The following is a 21257-nucleotide window of genomic DNA, read 5'->3' on the forward strand; positions in this document are numbered from 1 at the left end:
TCCTGTCCCCAGGATCCAACAGATAAGGAACTAGATCCTAAGTTTTGAAGAGGTTAGGTTTCTTCTCTCTCCTTCAGGCCTCTGCCAACTCACTGTCCTGCCTTCAGTTTTTGAAACACAGAGGTGATTTTGTTTACTGCTGTCTCCACATGGCTGAGCAACATGGGGCAGAGAGAGGTTGCTGGACAAATACAGAAGTTTCATTTTACTGTGAAAAGATGTTATTCTGGGTCAGGGCACAAGAAGAAAAGCAAATGTGCCTAGAGACTCCTGAAAAGAAAGCAGATTCATTTCGGCCTCCAAGCCCAGACAGACACCAGTGTGCCGAGCTCCCGTTGTCTTGAGTTTGGCTGTTACAGCCACCTGCTCAAGCGCCAATGAGCCAACACAAGGTAGCCTGGGTCTTCTCAAGGAGACACTTCAAACAGGCACAAAGGACTCTGTGGAGAATGCCTCGCACTTAGGAGCCACCTCCACCAGCACCCAGCCTCCCAGCAGCAAGAGAACCTACCAGAATACATGACTGTAATGCAAGCTGTGAGCCGAAAGGGGGGCGAGGGCAGCAGGCAGTCCCCGCATAGGCATAGCCGACCTGTCAGAAACTCAAAGGGTCAAGAGCACTGCGGGGAGCCCATCAGCATGCAGATGGATGCTGAGAAAGTGTCCTCAAAGCCGCTCGCCCTGTGCACTTACATCAGCTCAGCCAAGCTCCCACAGAGCCAGCCCCGCACCCCAAGGAGCCACGCTGAGCACTTCAGGCCCCAACTGTCCGTCTGCTTCGTGCGAGTCCATCAGGACCACTCAAGTCATAATTTTCAGCAATAATCATCAGTAAGCTTGCAGCAAAAGTGTCTCTCAGCTCAAAGCAGAGGGTTCCCGAGGTGTGGTGATGTGCTCTTGGTCCCCTGTGCTGGCTTTCTCTCCCCAAGGCCCAGAGAGGAGAGGATGAACTGCTGTGGGGGGCTTTAACAAACCCCAACCAAGCTGTATCTGGGGGAAATGAGATGGGCAAGGCTTCATAGGAAAGGCCAGCAAGGAGTCCAGGGGTTTCTTGTGGGGACTTCAGAGCTGCATGAAGACTCCAAGTGCTGAGAAAGGAAAGGACAAAAGAGCTCCACCAACAACCCCTGCCTGGTCACCTGGGGGCCACCTGTTCTCCAAGTTAGGAAGCCTTTGTTCCCAGGATGGTCCTCTCTAGAAAAACAAGATAGACCACTCAGAGAGTGAGCACCTTAACGTTCCAGGAAAGGAGGAACTGAAAGGGGAAACAAGCAAAGCAGCATTCTCATTCAGCTAAAGGTCTTCCGAAGGTCTGAAAAGTTAACCAGACTCACAGAGATGAATGTTCATGATGGTAAAAGTGTCAAAGTCATGCAAATACCACACATTTCCACGGTGCCAGGTGCTGTTTTAAGTGTTTAGACAGGCATGAACTCTTGGTATCCTCACGGCAATCCTCCGTGGCAGGTGGCTCCACAGCTAACGAGGAAACTGGAGCACAGAGAGGTTAAGCGACTCGCCCACAGTCACACAGTGGCAGGGCTGGGGCTGGAACCTAGACCACCTGTGCCTCTATGCACCACTGCCTCTTGCAGTTTGAAGCTATGAACAGTAATAACAAAGGCATAAAGAACATGTTTCTTATTCATTCCAAAAAATGTTTTTGTTTAGCACCCACCAAATGCACATCCCAGAAATAGGGTGGTGAGCAAGTGACACCAGGGGCCTGGCCTCAACGTGCTCTGCTCGAGCAGCAGATAGATCAGGTCAACCACTCCCAAGATTAAATGTATAAAGGCGATGGTAAGTGCTATAAAAGAATGAACGTAAGAGTCATCACTCTCTGAAATAAATATTCTTTTCCTCATTTTACAAATAAGGAAACTTAAATCTCAGAGTGAAATACAAAATAACAAAAAGAGTAAATTTTTATTTATTGAGTAACTACTCAATACATCCATAGCATCTGGCATTTGAAGGCACTAGAGGGTGCACAGAGTCCCCTCTCCCCCTACCTTCCCAGCCTCTGCCTCCCTGTTCTCCTCCCAAGGGCAATCTGTGTTGGGTCTCCTGTTCCGTGGGTCTCCTACCAGAGACACACATAAGTCATCAGGTACACACATTTTCTTTCTCTACACAAGTTACAGCACGCTGAGCACACTGCTCTGCTCCTTGGGATTTTTCTCTAACAGATAAACACAGAGATAACGCCCCAGAATTGGAATTACTGGGCATATGGCCACGTGCATTTGTAATTTTCATAGATAATAACCGTATTGTCCACCACTGAGATGTCCTCACTTTGCACTTATCAGCAGCGGATGGGAGTGGCTTTTTCACCAAACCCCAACATAGTGAAAACACACTGTTGGAGAATCAAATGACCCACGGGTCTGCTCCAACCCTCACCCACGGTGGGCCAACTGCAGGCCTCCCAACCTCTGATCCCCCGAGGACCTCATGGGAAAAATGGGTTGTGTGTGTTCCTGAGGTGTCTGACATGCAGCCCCTTGGAGCCAAGGTGGAAGGTACTGAAGCTCCACAGGAAAGCGGTTCACAAAAGATGTCCCTAAGGCCAACACTGAAGAGGGCCACCTGCACAGAGCCAGGGGCCAGACGGGACATCCTGAAGCAGACACCAGCAAAATGACTCAGGCTCAAAATGAGACAGGCCACTGCACAAGCTATACGACCTTGGGCAAGCTGCTTACTCTCTTAGAACATCTAGAAGATGAGTTTTTAAAGCATTGATGCAATCTGCTCCCAGATTACACTCCGCTGGGCAGATGGAACATGTGCGATCCACAGCAACACACTTATGCGTTCTCAGCTCCTTTCTGCAAGAAATTTAGAGAAAACCAAATGTCACAGCCAGGGTGTGATGGCACCAAGGCAAGTTAAGGGAAGATACAGAGTTTGGAACAGAATCTCAGTTGATGGCTGGTGGCTGGAAATGGGCTGAAAGTTTGTGAGACAAACTTTAACACCAAGGAGGAATATGAGAGAAGTGAGAAGAAAAGAATGATGATGATGATGTGATGGCTACTGTCCATGCTCTGCCCACACCCGTGGGCTACTGCTCCAGCTAACTGCCAACTGCCAGGGTCACCTCTTTGGCGGAGGGCTCTCTCAAAGCTGCAGATTGGCGGGCATTCGAGGAATCAGCGCCCATTAGCTCTCAGCCATCCACTGACAGCTGGAGTGTAAATACCCCAGCTCCCTCACCCGTCCGACAGGATAATTCTCTATGAGGTTCTACATTTCCCGCAAGATCGAGCTCAAGTTGCCTGGGGTGGGAGCTGGCTTCATGACACCACTTTAATGGCTGCCTGCCCACAATGCCTCGTTTCCCAGTTCCTTACAGTCTGTCTCAAGATTTACTTCTAGGGGAACGCAAACTAAAGCAATTGGCACCACTGTGTGCCAGCACCTAGCTACAGGCTTTATATACATTGTGCAGATCTTTATATACATTGTGCGAGAAAGAAAAAAAAATGTCACTGCCCATGCACAAAGAGAAAGGCCAGGCCTTTGCTTTAAAACAAAGGTCCATGATGACAAAGGGAAGAGTGATCCGACTCTGAGACCAAGCCAGGTGACCAGAATGTGACTGAGCAGATCTTTTTCAGGTCATGTATTCCCTGACAAAAGAAAAACAAGGCCAGTGAAGGGAGAACTAGGTTTCCACAGCATATTGAATGTAGGCCCATTGTCTGGGGCTGTGGGAACCTTGTAGAGGACACACCTGTCGGGGACATCATTGTGCCAAAGTGGCTGGAGTTTAGTCCGCCCAACTTTTGCAAATCTGCCCCTTGCTCCACAGGGTATGGTCAGAATAAATAAGGGGCCTCTTCACCTCCTCCAGGAAAGGCAGAAGTGAACTCCAGTTAAGTTTGGATCATTAGCGTCTCATTAATGACTCCAATCTCTTGTAAGCACAGAGAAGGCACAGAAAATCACTGCCTAAGCTACCAGCTGTAATTGCTGCTGTCCTTCTAAGCAAGAGGAAAACAGGCCATGCTTTGTGGCTTCTTGCGAACAAAAGCCCCATTCCTTAATGAGGTTTCTTAATTTAGGGCATTAGAAAATTTTTGGGTTATTATTAGGCCACAAATGAATGCTTGTTTCATTTAACTGCCCCACTTAACAAAAGAAACTTTACTCTTGTAAATTAAAGAATTATTTTTAAGTGTTAGAGGCTGCTGGATAACATTGAATAAAGCCTCAAATGTGATCAAGTTTTGGTGCCAAATTTATAAATGCAAGAGACTGGGGCACACATTCCCAAATGCTTTGTCCAGCTCTAACAACCTACAGTTTTGTTCATCTCAATCCCTTCCCTCCATAGAGGTTCCTTCAAAATCCACCTCTTTATTTTAGCTATCCTTTCTAACCCTCAGGATCTTTGCACACTGTTGGGGACCACACATTTCCTGCCAGCTCAGGATCCCCACCCAAGTGTCTCACAGAGGATCCCATCTATGAGCTAAAAAGCTCAAAAAAAAAAAAAAAAAAAGTAAAATCTTTCCTCTGCCAGCCACGAAAGAAAGATAATCATCTCCATCAGTTCCATACGTAAGTCATCATGCATCATTGGAGGTCTTCTCCTGGCTGAATTAACACAAACCATCACCTTGGGAGAGGGGCGGCCAGGCATTATGAAGGCTTAAAACTCATACTCATAAAATGTGAGGGAAATTCATCTTTAAGGTTTACAAGCCAACAAAATCTGCGATGTCTTGTTTATGGATGCTTTTAATGTTCTCTGCCAAGCAGCGAGCGGTCGATCCTAGGGGAAGTGTGGGGTTGAGCATCTTCCTGCATGGAAAGGAGGTGGTAATGGTGTCATCTCAGAAGGGGTCTCCCAGGCCCCACTCCTCAGCTCCTCTGCATGGCTAGGAACCTTCTATTGCAACTCTCATCCCCCAGGAAGAATTTCTTTACAGCATCACCGTTTCAGGCAGTTCCTGGCACCATCTGAAATCTCACTGTCAGCCGTGGTCTCTGCTCTTCCTTCCAGTCCAGCCCGTCCCTTCCCCTCTGTGCTCCTGCCCCATCAGCCCGGCCCTCCCCAGCTCGAGCCTCCTTGGCAAGCCGGCCTGTTTCTGCAGCAATCTGATTGCCCTGTGCAGAAAAATACCATCTCCTCCTATTTACTGCTCCTACACAGTAAACAGAAATCTTGTGACGAAGATCCTAGAACCAATTGCCCTGCCAAGTTATCACTGGTTCTTTGGAAGGAAAAGGGATCTGTGTCCTGCCCAGACTCTTTCTCCTCCCAAGCTTCCTGACTTCTCGATGAACTCCATGTACTATTTCAAAATAGTTCTTGATCTGTTCAAATTTCAAAGGGTGAACACATTTGATAAAGTTCCAGATGACCCATTTCTTCCAGTAATGATGACGCCTCGACTCGTCTTGAAGCCCACCGGCTCCTACACCCCGAATCGGCCGACCCTACTGTCCCAGGGAGGAGTCTTTCGCAGAGGAAGCTGACTTGGGCAGATGGAAGCTCCAGGAGTCATCCAGATGTCCTAACCAGTCTGTTCCTAGGAGCCCTGGTGTGTGTGGCATCCTCTGGAAGAATGGGTGTGGGCCAAGAGCCCTGAATGGCTCCCAGTGGCCTAGGGGGACGTCGGTGACACTGGTCTGTTCCAACTGAGTGTTGGGGATTGGCTTAGTGACCCCCTGTGACAGTCCTAGACTCTGGCACTGAGAGGAACCCTAGAAACCACTTAGTGAAAGGCTCAAAGTGGGCTCCTCTTCACTAAAGACGACAGGATGTCAGCAATCCGGGCAAAAGCGGGTGTTGAGGAAGGGGACTGGAAGGCCCTCGTGGCCACATCAACCTAAGTACCTCCCTTAGGCACTGGGCTTCTGTTTTTGAGCACTTGCTGCATGCCAACAACTGTGCTGAGAGCTTCATATGTGCCCTTTGTGGCTTCGTCCAACCAGCCTATGTGAAGGAGTTATGATGAACCCACCTGACCCCATGTGGCTCGGAGCAGCTGTGACTCCCTAACACCGTGGGTAGGGCACGAGGACACTGGGACTCCTCCCCAGGCTGTGCACACCGAACCCCATACCCCTAACCACCAGGCCATGCTGCACTCTCTCAACGGAGGAAAGACTCTGTGGCCACAAATAAATCAATACATAACCATTTCTCAAGGAAATGCAATCAAAACTACAATGAGAGACCACTTCGCGCCCATTAGGATGGCTATTACAAAAAGAAAATAACAGAAAACAACGAGTGTTGAAAGGATGTGGAGAAACTGGACCCTCCCGCACTGCTTCAGAGGACGAATGTGCCAGCCGCCCCTTTCGCCCAGGCCTTTCTCCTGCCTGGAAGCAAATTCATCTCCACTTCGGTTCTCTGGCGCCATCTACTGTTATTTTTGAAACAGCCAAAAAGTTGTTTTTTTTTTAATCTCTAATAGCATTATTTTTAAAGAACGAAATAGTTTTTGAAATTTTCTTTTAGAAGAATTTCTATAAAATTCCATTCTGATATAGTAATATGACAGTAATAACAATAATATACCAGAAGAAAAGCAACTTAGCCCACTGTCCTAGCAGCACATAGTCAAGGCTTTTTTCCTGAACATATGCATAAATGTTTCAAAGATAACCTTAAATGTTGAAGTGGATTTTATTCATTTTGCCTTAAGCATTGCCCTTGACAGAGAAATAATCTGAGATAAAAAAGAAGAGACTTTTTGTGTTTAAAATTTTATCAGAGCTAGAAGAGGAGCAGTGTAAGTAATATATACAATATCATAAACCCTTGGTCTTTACCTGCTGTCTCAACTCAGTACGTGGCAAGTAGGCACAACGTAAGTAGAACTGTCTTGATAATATAAACGCAACGCAGCGCAGGGACACCCCACGTTGCTAATGACCGAATCTACACCTTCAGACCTCCTGGTCTGCAGAGTGGCTTATGTTACTAAAACAAAATTGATATCTCAAAGGAGAGGAAGAGGCAATAAATTGCAGGTAATTGTAAAGAGAAATCAATCATTGGTTAATCTAGCAAATCTAACTTCAGGATTTTAAGCACCAGCACCTCAGAACGGAAGTTTCATGGAGACTTTCTTATTCTTGTGGAATTGCAAACGAATGTTCCCTTACTCCACACAGAAATAAAGAACTAGAAGCTGCTTCTGGCAAGTTGCACAAGGGAAAAAAGAAAGCCACCTGGGCATGATAATCTCGCCTCAGGTTCTGTGCCATTGAGTGGACTTTAAAATAGCTCTGCTCACAGGAGGCCTGAGCCGAAGGGGGACTCACAGGACTCAGACAAGGACTTTGTTCTGGAAATCCAGTCCCTTTTTCCACTGACCAACTCCACATAGAGGCTGCGGAGTTCAAACAAAACAGAAGCAACAGACCTCTGGGAAAGTAAGGGAAGCTGGGGCCTTTCATATCTGCTGCCAAGCTCTATGCCAGATTAATTTATAAAAGGCAATCCTTACAACTTGAAGTAGAGAAAGGCTCACAGGGAAAACATTAACACATCCCCAGTGAGAAGCAAAGCAGATGGAGGCCTCGTTTAAATTTAATTTTTTTTTCTTTAATTACATATCACATTTCCCCAAAATGCCAAAGATGTCATTTCTGAAGTAAAGGAGTCAAGATTTGAGGCAGAGAGCCCTGATTTAAAGCATGCCTGTGCTGCTGCCTGTGTGACTGCACAATTCAGCAGCAGCTCTGGGCTCCAGGGTCCTCGTCCTGACATTGAGGTTAATAATACCTGCCTCAGGGGACTGAAATGAGTACAAGCGAAGCATCCTTGGACAAAGCCTGGCCCAAAAAGGTGCTCAGTAAATGGCACGTGCCATCTTGATGATGGTGATGACACTGACGATCCAACTGTAATATTCCTCTTAAAACACCATCCTCCCAGACATAAACCTGTCCCCTTCTAACCGGCAGTCACTTTCATTAATAACAACAGCCAACATCCAATGAGCACTTACTATGTGCCAGCTACTATACATTAATTTTACTTAATTCATAGGACACACAAAAGAAGCTACAGCTAGTACCGCCCCCCCTTACAGATAAAGAAACAGGTTCAGAGAGGTTGGGTAATGTACTAACTGCTATCACAAACACCACCAAAACCCCAGTGGCTCAACACAGTGAAGGCCTACCTCTCCTCGATGTCCTTGGTGCCGAGGGCACAAGAGGAATGACTCACTTCAGCAGTCATTCAGGGACCCAGGCTCCTTCCGTATTGTGACTCTACTACCTCCCATGCTGGAAGCCACTGAATCCTCTGCAGCAGGAAAGAATGAGTATACACATGACTCTTAACTGCCTCAACCCAAGATGACATGTGGCATGTCGACTTCCATCCCACTAGCTAAAACTAGTCTCTTGGCTCTGGATGTAAGGGTCTGGGAAATAGCTTATTGGTGTTCCCAGGAAGAAGAGAACAGAGGCAGCAATAGTTTCTACCTCAATGAACTTGCCTGAGGTCATGGAGCCAGTAAGAATGGAAGCGAGATCCGAACCCAGGCAGTCTGAGTCCAGACCCTGACCTACCCACTGGGCTGCACTGTCATCTAGGGAACTGTGAAGGTTTTAAAACAGAGGCACAAATTTTTTTTACCATTCCTCCAATCAAGAGGTGGGGTCAAGGTTGAATCTGGGCTCTGTTAGTCCTTGACCAAGAGACGATAGAAGAAATGACACTATGACCATGGCCAGGCTCTTAGGACACTGACAGCTTTCACTTCCCATCTCCTGGGATACTCACTCTGGAATCCAGTTGCCATGCTGTGAGAATCCCCAGCTAGTCTCTACGGAGAGACCACATGGAGCAGCCACTGCTGGAGAGTTCCCAGTCATCGTCTAAAATCACCCACCAGACATGTGAGTGAAATACTTCCAGATGATTCCAGCCCCTGCAGTCAGGTCAGCCCAGCTTTTAGTCTTCTCAGCTGAAGCCCAGACATCATGGAGCAGAGACAATGTCACAGCTGTGTCCTGTCTGAATTTCTCAACCACAGAATCTGTGAACATAAGAGAATGGTTAGTTTATGCCACAAGTTTTAGGGTAGTTTGTTATGCGGCAGTAGCCACCAGAAAAGGAACTTATTTAAGAATTTCATGTCAGTGTAAATATATATATGCCTTACTGTTAAAGTGTACAGCTAAAACTTATTGGATTCCGTTAATTAATGTCACCATAAAAATAAATAAATTTTTTAAAAATAATAAAAAATAAAAAAATAAGAGAATTTCATGTCACTTAGATCCTATTACTTCTGGAGTTTTGGAAAAAAGTTCTCCAAAGTCTCATTATCCCATTCTTTTTATTTTCTTTCTTGTGCTACTGGATATTTTCCAGATTTCCCACAATAAAAATGTATTAACTTTTACCACCAGGGAAAAAATAAATTTTTAAATGATTCACCCTCTGCTGGTCACTAAACCCCACCGATCTCTGTGTGACTTTGTCCCTTGACAGTGCCAGGAAAATGAGACTCCTCAGTCTATATGGTGAAGCAGGTGGCTCTGTACATCCCGGATTTTCTTGAGGCTTGTTCCAGGAAGGAGCAAGCCTATGACACTGGCCACCACTCCTAACTATCCCTTCTGGAGCACAGCCAGCTTCTGAGCTAGAGGGCGAGGATGATCAGGGACTTGGGCCTCTTATGTGGTTCCAGGGTTGTCACAGCCCCACATGCACACGGATCTATCACTAGAAAAAGGGTGAGATTATGGGGGAAACTGGCCCTGGAGACAGGAAAATGCTGCCACTGAGGACGGGATGCTGTTTGCCTTGGGACCTTTGCTCATGCCGTTTCCCGCACCTGGCGCCCTTCACAGGCACCGAAGTTTACGATGAAAGAAAAACTATTGGCTTGAACCACATGAAATTACCAACAGTCAGTCACATCTACCAACGAAAATGGCAACTTCATATGATTCTAGCTAATCGCAGGACAGAGAGTTGTTGGGCCCTTACTAAGTGTCGGGGACTGTGCTAGATATACATTATCATTTAATCTGCCAGACCTCCTAAGAAGGGTATTTCCATGTCCATCACACAGAGGAGAAAGCACACTGGAAGATGTTAGGGTACACTGAATGAGAACTTGAAGATCAGTCATCTGGTGATAAATTCACAAATGTGAAAATAACCAAAGAGATAAGGAGACCATCCCCTCCCCTTACAGACAAGGTGGCCATGGCGTGCACAGGTGTGCCTCACTGGTGATGGGCGTGAACATGCATCAAGCAGTGTGATCAGGGAGCTCACAACAGACCACTGAATGCTCTGCACGTCTCTCCCCATGCCAACGAAGGATTGAAGGGGACAGTTCAACGCTAGCCACAGCACAGAAACCTCAGAATTGCTTTCAAGGTGCCTCCCTGGGCCCTCCCTGCAGTAGGATCAACGACCTTGATTATGAGCAATAACTACAGTACTGCAAATGAGTTCCCAAGCCTAGCCATCTGACTACAAATGCATGAAACCCAAGCATAGAAACACTGTTTTCTGTTGCATGTTCTTTTAACGAAAGTATATAGATGTTCGATTCCACCACAGGTTAACATTATTTGGGGCTAGCCCAAGAAATTATATGTTTTATATGAGGAAATACTGCCTAAATCCTGAAATCCAATGACGTAAAGGAACATGTATACAGCAGTCACTTCTTGGATTCCATATGCTTACATTCGAGTATTAAAATTTTTTAAACTTTTATTTTTAAAGCACCAAAATAAGTATCAAGTAAGAGCTCAGCAGTCTGCAAAGTTGAAGAAAATATATAAAAATGGAACTTCTGCGGCTGAATGTGATGAGGCCAGAATCCAGCCTGTTCAGCATCCTCTTCATTTCCTTCAGATTTCCTGGGACCCTCAGGGGACTCTGGGCACTAGGGGACTCCATGGGACACAATGTCTTGCTCGAAATTAATCTGCATTTTCAAGATCCAACACTAGAGGGCCCAAGGCTGAACCTCAGCTAAGCTCTAGATTCACTTTTCTATTTGTGGCCACGATGAAAAGATCACTGTTACAAACTACGTTTTTAGAGGCAATTTTCAGATCACAGCGTTTAACTCTTTTGGAAATCTAAGTCTGAGTTAAAGCGGAAGTTGTAGTGTGCCCTGGACAAACTAAACAATTTAGTAACACCATAATTCAGTGAGTTCAGGCTTCTGCAAACCTCATACCAGAAAATAGCTAAAAAAAATATGGGATAAGAAGGCCAGACACTTGGGCCTTGATGGGGGACAAAGCATGAATAAGCTTAGAAAACAATGACAACATAACAAAATAATTACGTCTCTAAACATAATGAAACCATCTCATTAAGCCCAAATTAAAGGTCGACAACACATAATTTATATAGGCTCATAAAACTGAATTATGTAAATGTGATTAAACCAATATCCCCTTTATATATATATGTATATATATACATAAGTACACTCACACACAGACACACACACACATCTACCTATTAACTCTATAAACACTAGAACACTGGTGTGTTTTATATGATAGTAACAAATTTAAAAGATACCATCATCTCCTATGGTTATTTCTAATAAAAATAACCCAAACTCACAGACACCTGATTCACCAACATTTTATCAAATTCCACAGTGTTGTGTCCCAGGATATCAGCACTGCAAGGAAGGAACGATGGGAAAGACTCTATAGAGAGTGAAGAGAAAAAGCCCAAAATAAAATATTCCTTTCCTAATATGGCTGGGAATTGCCCTGGACATACATTTTCTGTACTAAGGAGGTGAGCCATGAGTTCCTGGAGAAAGAGATCCTGATTCATTCAACATCATCTGTTCTGAGCCCTGGGAATACAGCTGTGAACAAAGCATACAAAAGTGTCTGCCTTCATGGAGCTTACAACCTTGTGCAGGAAGACAGTCAACTAACAGGGTAGTTGTGAGCAGTATGGAGATAAAGTGTATCGGGGGAGATGGGAAGAGACGGTAAGAGCAGGGAGGGGTGTATGGATCTGTGATTTTAAACAGGAAAGGGAAGCCTATTCCAGGAAGAGCGAATAGCAGGAGAAAAGCCCTGAGGCAAGTACGAAGAACAGGAAGAACGTCAGTTTGGCAAGTGATTAAAATGGAAAATAATCAGACACCAACTCAGAAAACATAGCGTGGGGGTGGGTACACTGGAGGACAACGTAGCTGACTGCAAGGACTTGGGCTTTCATTCTGAGGGAGGTGGGCTGCCAGTGGCGGCTTCTAAGGAAAGGAATAGCATCATCAGACTTAATACTCTAACGGGATTACTCTGGCTATTAGGGTGAGGCAAGGCTGTAGGGGACAAGGGTGTAAGATGGCATATTGCAAAAATACAGGTAAGAAACAATAGTGGCAAAAAAAGAGAAGAAACAATAGTGGCTTGGTAACACCAGAGTAATTTATATCAGTCTAGTCTTCCTGACAATCATAGCTGTAATCTCTGGACTTTTACAAAATACAGCTGTTTGAAGACAGAAAGAGGTATGAAGCAATATCTATTAAATATGGAGCAGAAATGCTGCAATCAAATATTTTAATATCTAGTTGAAAGATTTTTCATTCTCAGATATACAAGGATTAGAAAACATGTCCTGCACGTTGCTTTTAGAAAAAAATTCCTTGAGGACATACTAAGGCCAACTGAAAGAAAAATCAAGATTAAGAACTCAAAAAGTGAATTTGTAGCATAACAGAATGTGTGTAATGCTGCAACTTGGGCAAGGGAAAATGTGCACATTAGAATTATATATTCTTTTTAATTTACAGTTGAACCAACTAAGAGAGATTATGGTATGCATCACACCCATGGCCCACTCCCAGAGTGTGGGGGAGAAGAGGAGGAGGCTTAGAATCTCTACAGAGATAGACAATTTGAGAAACTGCCCTTGTTACTTAGGTACTGGACCAATGGATGTTTCCTACCTCTTGTTAGGCACTAAAATCATCGATCCCATTGCACTGTGTCCTATGTGATGGATGGGGCAAGGCTTGGCCCTGCGTTTTATACTCCCATCCTGTAGCTGCTCCTTCCCCAGTGTTACATGCTTCCCCTCGCAATCCCTCCGGAATCTCTCATGTTTGGTTAACTTAAAGCAATGGCCATGTTGTCCTGCCCCAGCACTTTCTAACAATGGCTAAAGTTTTTACAAAGAATCACTGAATAATCTCCACAAAAACCAAACTATGATGAAGAATCACACAATGGCCTATTTTATTGCAAAATAACTTGATAAATTATGCTCTTATTGAGCAAAGAAAAATTTCTGGTTGACTATATGGCAGACGTGATTATTCAGTGGGTACGTATGACATTTATAATGGGAGAAAATTAACTTTATTAGGAAAGAGGGTCAGGATGTGAAACTGCAGAGTTTGAGAATGAGCCAGCCCAGATCTGAAGTTAGCATCCCTCTCAGAGAACCAGATCCTGCAAAAGAACCCCAGACCAAGGGCAGGGGCCACTCGGCTTCTCTACACACATTTTAGAGATGGAGGAACAAAAGCCCGAAGAAATCCAACATGACTCTATTCAATTCCACATACTTTTTTACCCTTTTTTAATGGGTTTGTTGAGGCCCTTCGGCGTGGATCTCTGGGGAAACAAAACAAGACATAGGTCCTGCCCTTAGGGAACTCACAGCCCACTGGAAAGACAAAGAAGTAAAATTAAATGGACCGAAATGTGCTGGTACCATTATAATAAAAGCAATGGCCACGATTTATTTTGCATCCACGCTCAGTGGGCCAACTACGACCCCAGTTCCCACTGCCACCTTACGAATGGGTATTACTTTAATCTTCATTTATGGGGGTGAAATGACTTGGTCACCTTAGCTAGTAAGTCCTAGAGCTGCCACTGAAATTCAAGTCTGTCTGACTCAAACACTCAGCTACACTCTGAGAAGTATGTAAAAAGAACCACGTGCGGTGCAGAGGAGAGCACAGGGAAAGTTTCTTGAGGCCCTCCTAACTCTGACACAAAATACAGGAGCAATAAAAATAATTTAAATAACACAGTCGTCCTACCGTATCTACAGCTTCGCTCTCCACAGTTTGTTACACTGGTAAATCATGGTCTGAAAATATTAAATAAAAAAATTCCAGAAATAAGCAATTCATAAATTTTAAATTTAGCGCCATTCTAAGTAACATGATGAACTCTCGCGTACACCATTCTGCCCCACCCACGACATGGCTCACTCCTTCGTCCAGCATCTTCACGCTGTAGACGCTTCCCGCCTCGACACTGCCATCCCACCAGTCACTCAGTAGCTATCTCCTCCATCAGATCGACTGCAGAAGTATCACAGGGCTTGTGTTACCACTTATTTTACTTAATAACGGCCCCAAAGCATAAGACTACTGATACTGGATATGCCCAAGAGAAGCCGGCAAGTGCTCGTCACGTATGCCAGAAGGCCCACGGCACGCTTACGCTACGTCACCGTGCCTGCACCATTCCTCCCCTCGCCTCGCCACGGAGCCACTGCACCACCTCACACCTTCGCAAGAAGGCTGAGTCCAGTACAGTGAGACACTCAGCACATTCATGTGAGTTTTATTAGACGTTATTACAGTTGTTCTATTTTAGTAGGTTACTGTTAATCTCTTACTGTGCCTAATTTATAAATTAAACTTTGTTATAGGTGTGTATATACAGGAAAATACATGGTATGTATAGGGTTTGGTACTATCCAAGGTTTCAGGCATCCACTGGGGGTCTCAGAATGTGTCCCATGTGGAGAAAGGGGGGACCACTGTAATAGGTATGAAATATAGAATTTACTAGATTCTATACAAAGCAGTGTTCACTTTAAATACATTAGGCATTTAACCCACACAAAAGCTGTATGAGGTTAGTGTTACTATCCCCATTTTAGAGATTAGGAAAATGAAGCACAGAGAAGCAAATTTCCAAAGTTGCACAGCCTATTGGCGGAGCTGGAATCTGAACGCAGACAGCCTGACTCTTGAGCTTGTGCTATTATCCATTATGCTATATTGTCAAATTCAAAGGTAAATGACAAATTGGAAGAAAAAAAAATATTTGAAACTCATATCACAGAGGACTAATTTCTCTACTATATTAAGAGCTTTCCCTAAAAAGGCCAACAACACAACAGAAAAATAGGCAAAGCACATGAATAGAGAGTTCACTAAAATTAAATACGTACAAGAAAAATGCAGGTTCTAACCCCACTGAGATACCATTTCTCACCTACCAGACTGGCAAGAATCCAAAAGTTTGACAAAACACTCCTAATGAGTCTGTGGGGAAACATTGCTGGGGGGAATGCAAATCAGTACAAGATCTATGGATGGCAATTAAAAATGACAAATCCATCTACATGGCAATTGTACATCTAGAAATTATTCAACAGATAACTCACATGTGCAAACTGGCATTCATGTACGGCTAGTTATTGCTACCTCGTGACAACAAAATCCTGGAAACCACCTTAAAGGCCATCAACAGAGACTAAGAACACATTTGGCACATCCAAATAATGAAATACTTTGCATGGTAGAAAGACTGAAGAAGTACTTTATGGATGGCTATGAGACAGTTTCTTTCAAGATATAATAAGGAAAAGGGCAAGGCACAGAACAGTGTGTATGACATATTATTCTTTTGTGTATGTTATATGTTCTTTTGTGTAAAAAGGAGTATATCTTATATTGACTTGGATAGGCATAAAAAATACCTTTGGGGCAAGATAGGAAGTGAGTAGACGTGAGGGCAGTGGAGACAGGAAGGAGAACTTCCTGTAGACTTTTTCCATTTTTTGAAGCTTGAACCACATATTTCTGTTACTTATTTTTTTAAAGTTTAACAAAGAATTTTTAAAAGTAAAAAGAAAGGCCTTTTGGAGGAGGGGTCATTTTAGGACTCTGGCTCCAAAATGAGAACTGTAATGAGATAGACTCTTCATGAACCCATCATGGCTAAACAAAACACAACAAAACAAAAGGGATGTCGGGGATCCCCATGGGCACTTGGAGATTCTTTCATTCAGACCCACTCATACAGTTCCTATTGGCTTTCCCCATTATGCTCCTAAGACTCATTCAAAGCTAAGACTCAAGCGCCAGTGACATCTGGTAACATAGGTAACCGTGGGCAACCAGGCTTCTCTCATGGTTGTCATAGCAACCATGATGTTCCTACAGTTGGGTTTTCACTGTGAAGTAATTATCAGGCCTTGTGGTGGGCTCCTCCACTTTTGCAGTTATTTTCCTCAATGACAATTATGAATGAGCCTAAATTAGATGCAATTTCAATTGAACTGTTAAGAGAGGCAGTGAACTGAGTCAGATTTACATATCCTTTCATCGAGACTGGTAAACCTTTTGAATTGTTCGCCTGCTGCAATTCAGGGATGGGGCGATACTTGCACTGCAGCCATCAAAAGCCACTGGATGGCCAAAGACCTGCCAAGTTTTAACCCAAGATGGGCAGTCTCTTCTCTGTCCCACTTTCCTCTCTCTCCCATCACAGGTAGCAGGAGCAGACCCCAGTCTCTTGGTTTCAACTTAGTATAGCAGGTCTTCAAACAAGGTCATTTCATTCAACATCATTTCCTTATATAGTTGATGAGATGCCATAGGAACTTAATTCTCATTTATATCAATTAGCCTATGATAAAACTGGTTTCATTATAGTATGTCATTTCACTTAAACTTGCAGAACCTACTGATGTTAACCGAGGACTTGCTGTATATAGAAAATGTTTTGATTTATCAGAACTTTATAAAACCTATAATCCTAAATAATTAGCCCCGCTTTATACTAGAGAAACCTCAAGTTTCAGCTGCCCAGTTTCTCCACGGGAAAGTGATGACACCAGGATTCATAATCACATCCCAGAGCTGCTTCTCCTGCTACCTCACTCGAGGTCCAAGGTTGAAAATTCTCTTTGTTTGGAAAGCAACACTGAGTTTCATTAAGTTCATGTGTGCCTTAGCTTCTGTATCCATCAAAGGTCAGTAGGATGGTTCTGGCAGCCAAAAAATCAATGTGTTGGTGACAAGCTCTCAGTGACTCATACAAACCATAACCCCCTCATACAAGGTTACATAATGCCCACCCACATTCAAATGTTCTTCTCTCTCCCTATGCTCTATTATTCTATTAGTATGCCATGTACCCTCTTAGAAGTGATGCCTGTCATTGAAATACAGTCATAGGAAAGAAGCAGAGAGAAGGAACTATCTAGTGTTTGGAGGAAGCATTGATTGTTCGCCAACCTGTCTGCATTACTGTCCCACGTAGGTGACCGATGGCTTCTTCTGAGCCTCAGGCATGTTGTGCAGTTCTAATAGCAAAGGGTGGGGTGGGTGAGGACAAGGGGGTGGGGGATGTAGCTAGCCGTCAGCCGCTGTTAGGTTTGACTGGTTCTTGATGTGTCAGTTCAGCCATCACCTTTTTCAGCTTCAGAAAGAAGGATGGTGTCTGAAAGCAACAGAAAAGCCCTACATATAGTTCTCTTTTTGCAGTTTCTTCTGAGTCAACCAACCCTTCTAGGCAGGTAAAAAAAAAGAAAAAAGTAAAGGGCATGAAGATGCTACACTCAAGCGGCCTTCATCCTTAGGACAAAGGTTCTTAGTCTAGGATTGGTCCATAAATTCTTGAGACGCCTTCCAATCATCAGTGAACCTGATGAAAGCGTATGCAAAATGGTCCATGGGTAGGTGTGAATCTGCAATCACGAACTCAGGTGTGTAAGAAATTTAGCAATTCTTTTGTTCAATCAATATAAATCTATCCCTAAATGCTACAGCTTTGGTTGGCCAGAAATTAAGACATTACTGGGCCTCGTACCATACTTTCCCACTCTCCTCCTCCCTTTGTGATGGTCTTGGCTCATGTGCAGCATCCAAGCATCAGGAAGTCCCCCAGGTCATCAGTCCACAGTTTATCGCTGAGATGCCTCTTGGTCTAGCTCACATGCTTCTTTGAGATGCTGGAGTTCTGTGTGCTTGTGTCACATTTGGGCACTGGCTCTCCATCATGCTGGCAGGAACTGGGCACAGACTCAGCCTTTCTGGGAGTTTTTAGACTGCCAGCTCTCTGAAGACTTAGCTCCCAGACACTGACCAGTGGGAACCCTCAGATCCTTGGCCTCGACACCAGGATTCAGAACTGATATCATGGACAGCAACAGGATATAGGAAGGGTGATACAGAGCAGTGGCCTTCAAACACTTTTGAAGGGGGAGTGCCCCCTAAAAAAAAAAAAAAAAACTTTGTAAATCTATGGATATCTTCGCAATTTTAAAGTTAGCATGCAAATTTTCATTCTCTAATTAAATCGTTGCAAATTATATCATTTCCAATATATTAAAATGTGGCACTTTTAAATAAAATTGTTACACCAATCTTTTAAACATACCCAGTAGAATCTCAATATAGTGAGTTGATACCCATCATAACATTTAAAAAATACGTGAGTAAGCTTTTCTTCAAAAAGGAAAAACTTTGTTAATGCCCTCGGGCCAGATGACCAGAGACAAAGTTGAGCTTATTGGTTCCCTGCAACAAGGGTGAACAGTTATCATGGGGAACTATAAGGCATCTCAGCGGTAGGACATTAGAAAGGACTTGTTAGGATTCGGTCTTGTGTTAGGTACTTCTAGGGAGAATTCAAGGAGGCAAGGCTTTGCTCTGGATTGAATGCTGTCAGGAAGCCTTCACTTGAACAGCCTGAGAGGAACAGTGTACAAAGTCCAGGCTTTGTTCTTGAATTTATTTGGGTAGGCTTCTTCAGTTCACTCCGAGTACTGCATAGATCTGATCGCTTTTCTGTTGATAAAATTCGGTTATTAAAAAATTCCTGAGGCGATCGAAGAATCATAGTTAATCTTTACTAAGAGTAAAGAGAATTAACCAACCAAGTTTAATTGAATTTAGGTTTTCCTTACTCAAGTATAGATCCCTTTCTATGCCAGGAGGACGCAGAGAAATCTTGCTGACTAAAGGACCATCACTGAGAATGGGCCCAGCACTATAATAATGATCAGCCACCACTAGATGGCAATAGTAGTGCTATAAGTAATCGGTTATTAAAATGAGTCCTCACAACTAAGCGATATTTGTTACTCAGTATTTACTCATTCATTCCATAAATATTTACTCAATGACTGCTACATGCCTGGCACCATAGGATCGGCAAAGGAAGACACAGTCTGTCCCTGGACCTTGTGGTCTAGGTGATGAAATGGACAAAAATCACACCAATAAAATATCGCACCTTAGTAAGTGCTGTGAGAGTGCACAAGGAAGAACCTGCCTGCTGGGGAGGGGGAGGCGTCTCTGAGAAAGAGACGAGCAAAAAACGAAGGAGTCAAGATCCAAGGAAGAACAGAAACTGGGTCATGAAAGGTGGGAAGGGAGAACTCAGGCAAAGGCAATAATAGCCTGTCGAAGTCTCCCAGGCAATCAGGAGGACGGCATGCTCCCATGGCTGGAACCCAAAGAGTAGGGGCACAGGGTGAGCTGCCTGCCCTGATGGGGCGAGCCGCAGCCAGGCTGTGCAGGAGCTCGTGAGCCTTAGGGATAAGCATCTAGATCCAGAAAGCAATAGGAGGTCACTGACGTTTTTAAACCCTGGAAGGGGAACGAGCTGAGTGACTAGATTGAATTTGTATTTAAATAAAGCAGATTTGCATTTTGACACAATTCTGTGGGTCTGCTCTGGGGATCTGAACGAAGGGGGTGCCAAGTAGATGCAGGGAGACCAGTTGCAGGGGTCTTCAACCTTTCTGGCACCAGGGACCAGTGCTCCTATGAGAATCTAATGCCCTATGATCTGAGGTGGAGCTGAGGCTGTGATGCTAGCGCTGGGGAGCGGCTGTAAATACAGATGAAGGTTGGTAAGCTCATCTCCTGCTGTGTGACCAGTTCCTAACAGGCCACAGACCAGTACGGTGAACCCGGGAGTTGGAGACCCTGAGTTAGAGAACTATCATTGGAGTCAAGGGAAGAAGGATGTGTCTTGGATCATGGTAAGGACAGTGGAGATGAAGGGAAAGATTGAGAGGCAGGAGAAAGTACCAGAATTCTATGGATAGGGGTGGCGCAGGAAAGGGGAATGCCAGAGATGGCTCCCAAGTGTCTGCTCAGACAGGACAGAAGGTGGAAGGGGAACTCATGAAGGGGAGGGAACTTAAATGGTGCTTAGGTCAGCAGAGAAAGTCATGAGTTCGCTTTTAGACACCCTGACCTTTGAAGGGTTTTTGAGATATCCAGGTAGAAACATCCAGAAGACAAAGGGAACATTCGAGTTTAGAGTTTAAAGACAGAACCATGTGAGTCAGCCGGACAGGAATGAGACCACCAGCCAGTGAAGACAGGAGAAATTAGCAGGGCACCTGGAGGAAGACCAATAGCTAGGGCCCTGAAGTCCAGCAACTGATCACTGATGCTAAAGGAGGCATTAGAAATCTAACTGGAGGCAGAGATCACCATATAGATAAGGGAAGGTTGCAAGAGAATCAACGTCTAAAAGAATAAAAACTGGGAGAAAATGGGATTATAAGCAGCAGGTGATTCAGTTCTCTTCCCACTAATTGTTCTCACTTCTCCCAAACTTCCCTTCCCAGGAAGGGGCATGGCTCCCTTTAATGGCCCCCAGTTGCTTCAGGGGCTGTTGCAACAGCCTGTTCCAAAACCCTGACTCCTTATTGCACAACAGCCTTTGGCTTAGATATTTTGCCAAGACAGGAATTTGGCCTGGTAGGCTGTCAGCTGCTGTGAGGCAAGGTTTTCAACATTTGAGACAGCTCCCTTGTCTGTTTCAAATAGTTAAAACACAGTCAATTTGATTTTTTTTTTTAATGTATGTAATAGACACAGACCAGGGTTCGTATTCCAGCTCCCTCCTTTATAAACTGAGAACCTTAAGCAATTATTTACCTCTCTAAACTTTACTTAACTTTAAAATAAGGTTGCTCTGGAACCTTCATATAAACGAAAAGAGAAAAATGGTAAAGCAAATGTGGCAAAATGTTAACAGTTAGTGACTATAAGCTAACACTATGGTGTAGGCTCCAGTATTTGGGCTTCCAGTGAGCCCTTTGATGTTGCAGGGTCATGTGAGAACCTCAACGCGTAGTGGGAACTGAGATGCCCGAGATTCAACACATGTTCTGCCACTGGAGCAAATTACTCTCTCTGGGCTTCAGTTCTTCTAATAAACGAAACGGTTACCATCTCAGAGACTGTTGTGCA

General features: G+C 44.3%; 1 protein-coding gene across 16 annotated transcripts in view; it reads right to left on the minus strand.

Annotated features, from left to right (window-relative positions):
• FAM174B (family with sequence similarity 174 member B) overlaps positions 1–21257 on the minus strand; it is a 107755-nt gene that overhangs the window by 49004 nt on the left and 37494 nt on the right. For 6 of the 16 annotated variants that reach the window (XM_023528967.1, XM_023528964.1, XM_023528968.1 and 3 more), the window contains exons 3-5: positions 17277–17481; positions 8771–9026; positions 8163–8287 (exon numbers count right to left, since the gene is read on the minus strand). The gene's annotated coding sequence lies outside the window, so the exon portion shown is untranslated. Of the gene's footprint in view, positions 1–8162; positions 8288–8770; positions 9027–14054; positions 14390–17276; positions 17482–17850; positions 18254–21257 lie in introns of those variants that run through there. The other 10 variants (XM_023528969.1, XM_023528974.1, XM_023528975.1 and 7 more) reach the window with 4 other exon arrangements.

The sequence above is a fragment of the Pteropus vampyrus genome, unplaced genomic scaffold (assembly GCF_000151845.1).
Source record: "Pteropus vampyrus isolate Shadow unplaced genomic scaffold, Pvam_2.0 Scaffold34, whole genome shotgun sequence".
In the NCBI taxonomy this organism is placed as follows: Eukaryota; Metazoa; Chordata; class Mammalia; order Chiroptera; family Pteropodidae; genus Pteropus; species Pteropus vampyrus.